Here is a 14,364-nt window from a genome sequence, read left to right as displayed (position 1 = left end):
GCTCCAGTCTGTATCCAGAACACCTGTGAAGAGATGATGCTGGTGCCTCAGAGGACCCCAGATGATGCTAACCCTGAATCAACAAACAGATCTAACAAATATTGCTCAAAGTAGAAAAAACTTTTGATCATGTTTACACAAACATTGATGGAGCTTACAACGCGACCCCCCTCCCCCACCTCGGACAGTCTGATCACCTTTCTTTGTTTCTCACCCCTAAGTATTCACCCCTCATCAACCGTGTGAACCAACAGTGATGACCATCAAAGTGTGGCCAACTGGAGCAGACTCTTTACTTCAGGACAGGTTTTTAACACACTGACTGCTTCTCAGGCTGCCTGTGGCTCTCACACGGAAATTGATATCTACACCTCCTCTGTACTGGATCACATCAACACCACCATTGACAGTGTTACAACAGAAAAACAGATAACAACATACCCTAATCAGCAGCCATGGATGAACAAGGAGGTGCGACTTCTGCTGAAAGCCCGCAACACTGCCTTCAGGTCAGATGACGCTCAGGCCTACAGTAAATCCAGGGCTAACCTGAAAAGGGGCATCAAAAAGGCCAAGTACTGCTACAAGCTGAAGGTAGAGGAACATTTTTCTAACTCTGACCCCCGACGCATGTGGCAGGGCATCCAGGTCATCAGTGACTACAAGTCAAGCAACTCCGCTCCAACGGTCACGGACGTCTCCTTCTGAACGAGCTAAATGACTTTTATGCTCGCTTCAACAGCGACAGCAAGGAGATGGCCACCAAAATCTCACCCTCAGCAGACCACCAACCTCTCAAACTCACCTCCACAGATGTCCACACTGCATTGAGCCGGATCAACGCACGCAAGGCTGCTGGCCCGGATGGCATTCCTGGATGTGTGCTTAGGGCATGTGCTGAGCAGCTTGCAGGGGTCTTCACAGACATTTTCAACCTGTCCCTCACCCAAGCAACTGTGCCAACATGTTTTAAGTCCACATCCATTGTGCCAGTACCAAAAAACTCCTCTCCAATGTGCCTGAATGACTATCGCCTCGTAGCACTCACACCCATCATTATGAAGTGCTACGAGCGACTGGTCCTAGCACACCTCAAAGACTGCCTCCCACCCACATGGGACCCACACCAATTTGCCTACCGCAGAAATAGGAGCACAGAGGTTGCAGTATGCACAGTGCTGCACTCTGCACTCACACACTTGGACAATAACAACACATATGTACGGATGTTGTTTGTTGACTTCAATTCAGCATTTAACACCGTCATTCCCTCCAAGCTGACCACAAAACTTGGAGACCTGGACATTAACACCTCCCTCTGCAACTGGATTATGGACTTTCTGACCAACAGACCTCAGCATGTTAGGTCAGGCCACAACCACTCCACCACCATCACACTCAACACTGGCGTACCACAGGGCTGTGTGCTGAGCCCATTCCTTTACTCCCTCTACACCCACGACTGCAAGCCTGTGCATGGATCCAACTCCATCATTAAGTTTGCAGACGACACCACGGTGATTGGCCTCATCAGCAACAACGATGAAACTGGCTACAGGGAGCGCTGACAATAACCTGCTCCTTAACACCACTAATACAAAGGAACTCATTGTGGACTTCAGGAAGAAAAAAGGAGGCACGCATGACCCCATCCACATTAACGGTATGGTTGTTGAACGTGTCTCCAGCTTCAAGTTCCTAGGAACCACCATCTCGGAGGAACTGTCCTGGACTACACACACCTCCAGCCTGGTCAAGAAGGCTGTTCATCCAGAAACACTGAGTAATCCATTTGCACACTGAAATATTTTCAATGCACTGTACTGTCCATTGCACTAGTGTAAATTATGTTCATATGTTCATAATTCTACCTATAGTGTACATACACTTTTAAATAATCCATCTGTATAGTATGTTCATAGTACACCTACCTGTATATCATGCTTATAGTATTTAAAATCTGTAAATTATGTCCATAATACTTATCTGTATAGTTATTGTACATATTATAGACCTTGTATATTCTGTACTTACTGCTTATTGCACTTCTGGTTAGATGCTAACTGCATTTCGTTGCCTTGTACCTTACATGTGCAGTGACAATAAAGTTGAATCTAATCTAATCTAATCTAATCTAAAATGACAGTTAAAGGCAGTTCATCATTGAATTCAGTGTTGTCATCTCTGTTCAGTTTAAATAGTGTCTGTGCATTTTTTTGCAATCAAGTCAACGATATCACTGTAGATGAAGTGACCCCAACTAAGCAAGCCAGAGGCGACTGCGGCAAGGAACCAAAACTCCATCGGTGACAGAATGGAGAAAAAAACCATGGGAGAAACCAGGCTCAGTTGGGGGGCCAGTTCTCCTCTGACCAGACGAAACCAGTAGTTCAATTCCAGGCTGCAGCAAAGTCAGATTGTGCAGAAGAATCATCTGTTTCCTGTTGTCTTGTCCTGGTGGTCATCTGAGACAAGGTCTTCACAAGGGATCTGTATCTGGGGCTCTAGTTGTCCTGGTCTCCGCTGTCTTTCAGGGATGTAGAGGTCCTTTCTAGGTGCTGATCCACCATCTGGTCTGGATACGTACTGGATCCGGGTGACTGCAGTGACCCTCTGATCTGGATACAGACTGGATCTGGTGGCTACCGTGACCTCGGAATAAGAGAGAAACATGTTTACAAAGCGTGGAGAACAACCACCCAATAAAGCATTACAACAATCTAACCTTGAGGTCATAAATGCATGAATTAACATTCCTGCATTTGACATTGAGAGCATAGGCCATAATTTAGATATATTTTTGAGATGGAAAAATGCAGTTTTACAAATGCTAGAAATGTGGCTTTCTAAGGAAAGATTGCAATAAAATAGCACACCTAGGTTCCTAACTGATGACGAAGACTTGACAGAGCAGCCATCAAGTCTTAGACAGTGTTCTAGGTTATTACATGCAGAGTTTTTAGGTCCTATAATTAACACCTCTGTTTTTTCAGAATTTAGCAGTAAGAAATTACTCGTCATTCAGTTTTCTATATAGACTATGCATTCCATTAGTTTTTCAAATTGGTGTGTTTCACTGGGCCGCGAAGAAATATAGAGCTGAGTATCATCAGCATAACAGTGAAAGCTAACACCATGTTTCCTGATGATATCTCCCAAGGGTAACAATAAAAGCGTGAAGAGTAGCGGCCCTAGTACTGAGCCTTGAGGTACTTCATACTGCACTTGTAATCAATAAGATACATCTTAATTCACTGCTACGAACTGATGGCGTTCATATAAGTACGATTTAAACCATGCTAATGCACTTCCATTAACGCCAACAAAGTGTTCAAGTCTATAGTAGAGAATGAGTGGATCAGGGGGTCTATAGTGCACTCACTGATGCGATACTGTAGCTGACGGCTGAATGGTTACAATTTTATCTCTAATAGTATCGATTTTAGAAGTAAAGTAGTTCATAAAGTCATTACTGCTGTGATGTTGGGAAATGTCAACACTTGTTGAGGCTTTATTTTTCGTTAATTTAGCCACTGTATTAAATAAATACCTGGGGTTATGTTTGTTTTCTTCTAAAAGAGAAGAAAAGTAATTGGATCTAGCAGTTTTTAATGCTTTTCTGTAGGATAGGTTACTTTCCCACCAAGCAATACGAAATACCTCTAGTTTTGTTTTCCTCCAGCTGCGCTCCATTTTTCAGGCTGCTCTCTTTAGGGTGCGAGTATGCTCATTATACCATGGTGTCATACTGGTTTTCTTAACCTTCCTTAAGCGTAAAGGAGCAACTGTATTTAAAATGCTAGAAAAGAGAGAGTCCATAGTTTCTGTTACATCATCAAGTTGTTCTGAGGTTTTGGATATGCTAAGGAATTTGGATACATCAGGAAGATAACTTAAAAAGCAGTCTTTTGTAATAGAAGTGATTATTCTTCCATACTTGTAACAAGAAGTAGAATTTACAATTTTGGCTATATGAAGTTTGCACAAAACTAAATAATGATCTGAGATATCATCACCTGGCTGCATAATTTCAACATTATCAACATCAATTTCATGTGACAGTATTAAATCTAGAGTATGATTTCGACCATGAGTAGGTCCTGAAACGTGTTGTCTAACCCCAATAGAGTTCAGAATGTCTATTAATGCTGATCCCAATGCATCTTTTTCATTATCAACATGAATATTAAAATCACCAACTATTAAAACTTTATCTGCAGGCAGAACTAACTCAGATGTAAAATCACCAAACTATTTAATAAAGTCTGTATGGTGCCCTGGTGGCCTGTATACAGTAGCCAGTACAAACATAACAGGGGATTTATCATTAACATTTATTTCTCTGGATAATGTTATATGAAGCACCATTACTTCAAATGAGTTATACTTGAAGCCTGCCCTCTGAGAAATCCTGAAAACGTTGTCATAAATTGAAGCAACAGTCACAAGTTCAGATAAATAAGATGGTGCCAGACTGATTAAGACCTTAAAAACAAAGAGTAAAATCTTAAACTCTAATCTAAAATGAACCGCGAGACAACGAAGAGAGAGTAAGACGGGGGTGATGTTCTCATATTTATGAGTGCCAGTATGGAGTCTAGCAGCTGCATTTGGGCTAATTGCAAGCGGTTCATATAGGAATCAACACTTCCTGTATATACTGAATTTTAGTAGTCCAGACGAGAAACATGTAAATCGTCTAAGGTTATGAATGTAACCATGGTTCCCTGAGTAGGGAATGAGACACTGCGTCGTCTAAGGGTCGCTATGGGGAACACTCATCGTGACCTGTGTCTGAAGCATACATTCAAAAAACACCAACTTGTTGGCCGGCAACAGCCTCTGACGTCACTACCGGCACGACTATAAACAAGAACCGGGAGAACACATTATTCTCTTCTTCGTCTGAAGCTTGCGTCCGAAGCATGGCAGGGAGCTAGAGGATGCAGTGTCTCGTTCCCTACTCAGGGAACCATGCTTACATTCATAACCTGAGACATTCCCTTTCAAGGGAACTTCGAACTGCGGCCTCTAGGGGTTGCTATGGGGAACAGTATACCAACGCCACCATGCTGAGGGGAGCACTAAGTACCAACTCTACCATTTCCATGGGAGTTGCCCCCGGGACGTTTAGACGGCTGTCTGCGACAGTACCCCTTACGGCCAAAGACCTAAGCTACATACCCAACTTACCTGTAGGGCCTCAGCCCAGGGTAGAGCTGAAGGCTTGGAATCAGGAAAGATTCCTTTAAAGGGATACCGCTAAGAACCTAGTATTTTATACTAAGTCTTGCCTGTCACACAGGGGCTACCACTAGCTTTCGCATAAGCTTGCTGAAAGAGCTGTCTCAACAGTTCTCTAGCAGCAACACCCTGTTTAGATAGGTATCCGAGGATACGTGGGTGGAGTGGCGCTCAAGATGAACGGGGCTTTAACCGACTCAAGAAAGGGCATGAAGCAACCACGCGAAGACCTCACCATATAGGATTTTAGAAAGAACGAAGAATACTAGCCTACGAACTTACCACAGTGTGGATTTCAGAATGTGTGCAAAGACTTCACGTGCACACTTACCATAGCATGGATTTTCAAACACTGTTATAAGGAGGGGCTCTCATGGCACTCCGATAGAGCAGCTCATAGATGGAATAGTGTATCTCAAAACAGTATGTTTGAGAGTCATCAACTCGATCTATGGAAACAACACTGGAGCGCTCTGTTGAAAAAACAGTGAATTCAGTCTCATATGAGAGGAGAACTCCGAGCTCAGTGTAGCGCGCTCATAGACGACCCTTCTTGGAAAAAGGGGAGCGCTGCAAACTACCACGAGAATCACCCAAATGCCCCTCATGTTGAGGGAAGCGATGCTTGAGGTGTATAAACAAATACACACTGGCTGAATGAAGCCCAAGGAACTAAGGTCTAATCGTCTCAAGAAAGGGAACGAAGAAGAGAGTGTAACCATTACCGTACAGGATTTCAGAAAGTGCGCAGTCTTGCGTGCACACTTACGTTGATTTTAGAAAGTGCGCAAAGTGTTCAAGTGCACAATGACCACCATGTGGTTTTGAGAAAGTACACAAAGCTTAGCGTGTGTACTTAAAGGTTCCTAAGCATTAAAGAGGCGCTGAATCGCACGGGAGAGGCATGCTCAAATTTTACAAACCTCGGACGAGGGGAGCATCACCTGAGGCAGCATATACAAGACTTCTGTAACTGCCACCTCCACTTCCCGCTAGATGCGACAGCACCACTAAGCGGCCAGGAGACCCCTCATGGTGACCTGGCCGGACATCCATGAAATTCCCTGCAGTGCTGTGCCAGGCCAGATGATCAAGAAGGCTCCCTCAAAAATCTGTGATCTCAGCCGCTTAAGACCGGAACATGAAGCCGGTTGGCAGGTGCTGGCGAGTGTTTAGTAAACACTGTAATGGAGCACTGCAAAGGAAACTCACAGAGTTTATTAGTAGACACGTAACCACCAGCAATTTAATACACATAAGTATATACAGAGGGGGTTACATTTACTCACCCGCCCTCCTGCGCTGGAGCCCTGCTCAAGGGGCGCCTCCTGTTAGTCTGGACCATCAGTAGGGTGGTTGCTATGAAGATAAAACCATAAAATACATTATAGGTCCAGCATAGGAGACTGTTATGCGAGAGGTTTCCCCCTTACCTAGATCAGGTGGAGAGCTGGTTGTTACAGGGGAATTAAGAAGGGGAGGATAAAAGCAGAAGTAAAAAATCCCCTAAGGGAACAAGTAGATACCTCGGTACCACTCCGATTCGGATGAGAACGCTGCCTCGTCTAGATCACACCCATTAGGTTCTGCTTACCTCCTCGTAACCCACGATTCCTCTAACCCCTGCCCGCAGGTGGGGGAGGAGCGCGAGTTGCGACACTAGCCTTCTGTGCCCATCTTTGATCCTCAGATCGAGACAGGCCAGGACCCCTATGTTGTTCGGGCTCAGACCTGGACCTTGGTGGAACGAAGGATCTGAAAGCAGCAGAGCACGCCTTAGTCTCCCTGAACTTCTCAATCGCCGTCTCAACGGAAATACAAAAAAGTTCAGAAGGCGAAACCTGAGCATCGAGAAGAAAGCCTGTTCTTTCCTCCCGATGTCTGCCAGGTTCATCCACAGATGTCTCTCCACTGCCACCATGGCCGCCATAGTCCTGCCCATGGCGGAGGTGGCCTGCTTGGTAGCACGGAGAGAGATCCGTGGTGCGGCGCAGCTCAGCTACCTGATCAGAAAAAAGGCCCCTGCCTCTATCCAGGTCTTTTAACAGATCAGTCTGATTCGCTTGAAGCACCAGCATCGTGTGTAATAAAGCCACAGCGTGACCTGCTACTGCATATGCCTTGCCATTTAAGCGAGATGATTTTCTGAAGGGGCTTAGATGTCAAGGAGGGAGATTAAGAGAGGATGTTTCCCCTGCAGAAAGAACATTTTTAGCTCTTTCTACTGGGGGCATCCCCTCATAGCTGTTTTCGTGCATCACCTTGATGTCGGCAGATTTACTTTCATGCCGATACCGATGGATGCGAGAAGAAAACGGCTCTTTCATTTCTTTTTGATCTCTGTATGGAGATCATGCAGAAATGGAAGGCTCACCTAAGCTGGAGGGCTATGGTCAAAAAGATAACGCTCATCAAGATTATTATTTTTTTTTTGGCCTCACAGCGTCACCTTGTTAGCGCACTCTAATGGCAAGTCCTTTTTTTTCTTTGCCGTGGCGTAATCAATAACCTCCAACAGCTCTACATACACAGGGCAGGAGAATTGAGAAGGCTCAGCCTCAGCTTCTTCACCATCCTCAAATATCTCCTGCTTTTCCTGGCTAAAAACCCAGCAGAGCAATAACCTCAGTATCAGAAAGTGTTAAAGATATAAAATCATCCTCCCGAGGCTCATTTCGTCCACCTCCATTACGAGCGCGAAAGGGAAAGTCCCTCTTTAAACCATTCAGACAGATCCACCTGTATTCTCACGAGCTCATTCTCCTCCGTGCCTCAGCAGCGACAGGTCCTGAACCGCGGGAAGCAGATGGCTGCCTTTTTTCCTTTTTTTTCAGAAGAGAGACGAACAAGAGATGAGCTTTTTTAATTGAAAAAAAAAAACAATCACAATGCACGCAGATTGACTCCTCAAAGACATCGCATGCGTGCTCTTCACCCAAACAAATGATGCAAAGATCGCGTGCGTCATCGGGTGTCAAAAAACGCCGACACGGATGCACACATTGTCTAAACGCTTGCTAGTTGTCGCCATGACAACAACAAGTTGGTGTTTTTTCAATGTATGCTTCAGACACCGGTCACAACGAGGTGTTTCCCATAGTGACCCCTAGAGGACGTAGTTAGAAGTTCCCTTGAAAGGTAACCATGGATTACTTTCTCGAAATCAGCAAGGGTTACATTTATTTTTTTTACTTTGGCCAGTAGTCTCAGCTGGATAAAACACGATTTGACAACTGCATTTACTTTCTTATCAAATAGCAAGGTAGAGTCAAAGACAATACCCAGGTTTTTAATATATGGTTTTACATAAGCAGCTAAACTGCCTAAAACTTGATTTAAGCTGCCAGAAAAAGGTAATGGTCCAAACACAATTGCCTCTCAAATATCTGACAAACAGGCAGTTAGAGCAGACATACCAACATTGCAATTTTGCTTGATGGGCACATATATTTGACTGTAGTCTGCATTAAAATAAAATTAAATAAAATACAACTCAGTGTTTTCTAAAAATTGAGCCCAAAGGGAGCATATATAAAGAAAAACATGACCCTTAAGTTAATGCTTCTGTTGGCATTGGCTTCTATCAAATGCATAAGGGATTTGCAGGCTGTCTCTGTTAAGGAATCGCTTCACTCCTTCTGTTGAGGAAACGAGGCTTCACCTGCTCTGCCCTGTTCAAGCTTTGAAGCTCTATGTGGACTGCTATAGTCCTCCCATTTGTTGGTGTGTTTTGGTGCTAACAGCAGAGTGCTCACCACATCAAAACATTTCATTTGGGTAAGGGATGCTATCTCGCTTTCATATGAGGTGCAAAGTCTGTCTTCACTGCTAGGTATTCAAGCTCATTGAGGAGTGAGGATATCTGTGTGGTGGAAGGATGGTCCTCTCCTCATGCTTTGAAACAATGTGTATTTTTAAAAGTGCTATGCAAATAAATTTGCATTTACTTGAATTATTTATTTATGAGTATTTAATCTTTCTATCTTTCTCTCTCTTTCACTTTGATTTAGTTCAGTTAAGTTCAAAGCACTTTACTGGCATTAAATATAATGTATATTATTTCATCAGACAGACCAATTAAAATAAACATGAAACAGAGTATGCTGAAAGAACTATCTAATATTATTGTAACTGAGTCGACAGTAAAGACCAGATTAAACTTCTCTCTCTCTGGGTTAACAGAGCTGTGCAATCAGTAAGACCGATCCTTCTCTGAGTGACTGAATGCTCTTATCTCTCTCGCTCTTCTTTCGAAACTGGGACACCCTAAAACACTGACTGGGGACTCGAGAGGAAAAAACAAATGACCTCCATCATTTGCTTTGGCAGAGAGCATCCATAATGGATTAATGAGGGTGACAGTATCTGGATGTTTCGCTGTGTGTGTGCTGAAGAAGAAGAGCAGGGATCTAAATTGATCTGAAAGGTGGTATTATACTATGTAATTCCAATATGTTTTGAATAAGAATATAATATGTATTTATTTCCACCTATTTATTTATTATATTTGTTTATTTATTAGGTTTTGTTACTCGACTGACTTTATAAGGCTGATGTCTCATTTCAGCATATGTCCTTCAGCTGCTTTCAGTCTCTTTCCAGCTGGGGGCAGTACCTGGCCTGTGTGGACGTTACAGAGTTCCAACTGGATGAGCAGATGTGAGAATTATAAACTATAACAGAAACCCAAAGCTTATATTTTAGCTTATATTTAGTTTGAAATATTTCTGATCTGTTAGCTAATTACAACATTATAAAATCAATACAATCTTTATTATAATATGGAGGATTTTACACATTTAGGACATTGTGATGAGTTGGTGAATGTGATAATTTGAAGAATTTATGTAGTAACTGTGTTTAGACCTTGTATTTTTTAAAGTATATCATACATTATTCAGACTGCAACTGTCACAGTGGGTGAGGGAAGCGAGAAGAGACGGATCTAAATGCAGCTTTACATTTTTTTTAAAATAACTAACACGGAGGAGAATTCAGTGGACCACAACAGCATCGCTAAAACAAAGACAAAACCAAACAAAGGGCAGAACAACGGGCATATACTGTAACATAATTAGTAACTATTGAAACAACTATGGGGCAGCCAAAATTGTAACCCAAAGCTCACTGGTTTGAATTTCAGTATTGGCAGGGACTGTAGGTGGAGGGGAGTGAATGACCAGCACTCTCTTCCACACTCAGTACCACGACTGAGCTGAAACCCTTGAGCAAGACCCCAAACCCCCAACTGCTCCCCAGGCACGGCAGCAAAAATGGATACACACTGCTCTGGGAGTGTGTTCACTACTCACTGCTGTGTGTGCATCTGGAAGGGACAAATGCAGAGCACAAATTCAGAGTATGAGACACTATTTTTCACTTTTTTAACACTAAATTTCACACTGTAATAACATTTGTTCTGGTAAAAAAAAAAAAAAAAGGACAGACATAGATAGTTCACATCGACACAAAGGTCAGTAAATAAAGACACAATTAGAATATTTTTAAATGGCTCATCCAAAAATGAAATTTGTTTAAAATTTTTATGATTTTGTTTCTTCATTTGAACAGATTTGGAGAAATGTAGCATCACACCACTTGTTTACCAATGGATCTTCTGCAGTGAATGGGTGCCATCAGAATGTGAAAAATGACAAGCTGCATGTTAGTAACAAACAAATCCATCATTAGCTTCTGGCTAAAATATGAGTCCCATCCATAATATTGCTTTGTAGTAAAATAAAACAATTGTCTTGTCTCAATTAGGAGAGAAATATGCCCATCAAACCCTGTCTCAAGCAAAAACCATCAAAACAAGTGTAAACAAATATGTTTGTGAAAAGTGGACAACACGGCATGGACTTTTACACATATTATGGATTATAAATGTGTTTCTTGCAAACACATACCTTTGAACTTCACAAGACATTGATTGACGGACTGGACTGGACTGGTGTGGATTACTTGTTGGCTATTGATGTTTTTATCAGTTGTTTTGACTCTCATTCTGACGGCACCCATTCACTGCAGAGGTTCCACTGATGAGCAAGTGATGCAATGCTAAATTTCTCCAAATCATGTTTAGATGACGATCATATACCTTAGCATCATGGATGGCCTAAGTTGTATGTAAATTTGTTTAAGGCAGGGGTCTCCAAACTCGGTCCAGCTGTGTCCTGCAAGGTTTAGCTCCAACCCTAATCAAACATACCTGAACCAGCTAACCAAGCTCTCACTAGGTATACTTTAAACATCCAGGCAGGTGTGTTGAGGCAAGTTGGAGCTAAACACTGCAGGACAACAGCCATCCAGGATCAAGTTTTGAGACCCTTCATTTAAGGAGAATGTAAACACAAGAGAAAAAACGTATTATGATTTACTTTTTTCAAACATTTCCTCAAGAGGAATTAGCTAATGCTGTTCCTCAGTTGTTTTTTAATCTCTAATCTTCATACAAATAAAGTCCTATTTCCAGCACAGAGATGATCTGTTGCTAAATGTTTCAGGTGGTTTATGTAAAACATTCAATCTGAGCTGACTAGGTTCTCCTGTGATTTGCTGTGGCAATGAAAATGATTAATGGTGTACAGTGGGGGCTCTGAGAGAAAGAAAGAGAGAGAGAGAGAGAGAGAGAGAGAAAGTGGTAGCAGCCATGCTAACCTGCTCTCTGAATGACATTGCATTTTAATATTCACTCATGAAAGTGCACCTGCTCCCAGCGTTAATGAGCCTGTAGAGTTGGCCTGCCATGAACCCAGAGCTGAAACACCTGATGAAGGGCTCTCCTGTCTGGCAGGTTACAATATAATGGCACACAAACACAAACCCAAAGAGATAGCAGCATAGTCTCCCGTTGGTTTGAATTCTCTTTTTGATATTTCATTACAGTCTGCTCTGAGATCGCCATGGCTCAGATTAATCAAGATTTATACTCTTAAAAGCTATCAAAGTACCTCTTTGATTCTCTTTACTGGCTCTCCATTACATGATAATATCAAACCACTGAATAGAAATTCCAGACTGTAATATCAGAAAATAAAACTTTGGACACACTGTTATGACAACCGATTATATATATATATATATATATATATATATATATATATATATATATATACAGTCATGGCCAAAAGTTTTGAGAATTACATAAATATTGGAAATTGGAAAAGTTGCTGCTTAAGTTTTTATAATAGCAATTTGCATATACTCCAGAATGTTAAGAAGAGTGATCAGATGAATTGCATAGTCCTTTACCATGAAAACTAACTTAATCCCAAAAAAACCTTTTCACTGCATTTCATTGCTGTCATTAAAGGACCTGCTGAGATCATTTCAGTAATCGTCTTGTTAACTCAGGTGAGAATGTTGACGAGCACAAGGCTGGAGATCATTATGTCAGGCTGATTGGGTTAGAATGGCAGACTTGACATGTTAAAAGGAGGGTGATGCTTGAAATCATTGTTCTTCCATTGTTAACCATGGTGACCCGCAAAGAAACGCGTGCAGCCATCATTGCGTTGCATAAAAATGGCTTCACAGGCAAGGATATTGTGGCTACTAAGCACCTAAATCAACAATTTATAGGATCATCAAGAACTTCAAGGAAAGAGGTTCAATTCTTGTAAAGAAGGCTTCAGGGCGTCCAAGAAAGTCCAGCAAGCGCCAGGATGGTCTCCTAAAGAGGATTCAGCTGCGGGATCGGAGTGCCACCAGTGCAGAGCTTGCTCAGGAATGGCAGCAGGCAGGTGTGAGCGCATCTGCACGCACAGTGAGGCCAAGACTTTTGGAAGATGGCCTGGTGTCAAGAAGGGCAGCAAAGAAGCCACTTCTCTCCAAAAAAAACATCAGGGACAGATTGATCTTCTGCAGAAAGTATAGTGAATGGACTGCTGAGGACTGGGGCAAAGACATATTCTCCGATGAAGCCCCTTTCCGATTGTTTGGGGCATCTGGAAAAAGGCTTGTCCGGAGAAGAAAAGGTGAGCACTACCATCAGTCCTGTGTCATGCCAACAGTAAAGCATCCTGACACCATTCATGTGTGGGGTTGCTTCTCATCCAAGGGAGTGGGCTCACTCACAATTCTGCCCAAAAACACAGACATGAATAAAGAATGGTACCAAAACACCCTCCAACAGCAACTTCTTCCAACAATCCAACAACAGTTTGGTGAAGAACAATGCATTTTCCAGCACGATGGAGCACCGTGCCATAAGGCAAAAGTGATAACTAAGTGGCTCGGGGACCAGAATGTTGAAATTTTGGGTCCATGGCCTGGAAACTCCCCAGATCTTAATCCCATTGAGAACTTGTGGTCAATCCTCAAGAGGCGGGTGGACAAACAAAAACCCACTAATTCTGACAAACTCCAAGAAGTGATTATGAAAGAATGGGTTGCCCAGTCGAATTGCAGAGGTCCTGAAAAAGAAGGGCCAACACTGCAAATACTGACTCTTTGCATAAATGTCATGTAATTGTCGATAAAAGCCTTTGAAACATATGAAGTGCTTGTAATTATATTTCAGTACATCACAGAAACAACTGAAAGATCTAAAAGCAGTTTAGCAGCAAACTTTTTGAAAACTAATATTTATGTAATTCTCAAAACTTTTGACCACGTCTGTATATATATCAGTGACCACCTTCAGTAGCTTTGGAGGGCAGCCAAGTCTTTGTAGGATAAGGAAAAGTCCAGATCGACCCACAACCCTAGGGTTAGGAGCCAAACTCTCTAACCACTAGGCCACGACTTTGTTTTAGTTGTACTTTGTTTACTTTATTAAGTTTAGTTTAGTATTTAAACAAAATGAATTGTAGTGGAGTGGATTGTGAAAGAAAATAAGCCAACAAGTATCCAGTATATGGTAGCAGAGCTCAAATATAAAGTACAACATTGTTGTATCTGTATACTTTTTTATTTATGCATTAGTGCTATTGTATTATTTTGATGAAATTATTATTCTAAAATGTGCAATAAATAAATAATAATATGAAAGTGAATAAATAAATAAACAAACAAATAAATAAATAAATAAATAAATAAAATCTTCTTGCATTAACGGTTTTATAAAAATGCAAAAAAAATTCTGTTAAGTGATTAATGGCAAATTCCTTTGTCAAA

The sequence above is a fragment of the Carassius carassius genome, chromosome 11 (assembly GCF_963082965.1).
Source record: "Carassius carassius chromosome 11, fCarCar2.1, whole genome shotgun sequence".
NCBI classification, from domain to species: domain Eukaryota; kingdom Metazoa; phylum Chordata; class Actinopteri; order Cypriniformes; family Cyprinidae; genus Carassius; species Carassius carassius.
This window is presented reverse-complemented; position numbering follows the sequence as displayed.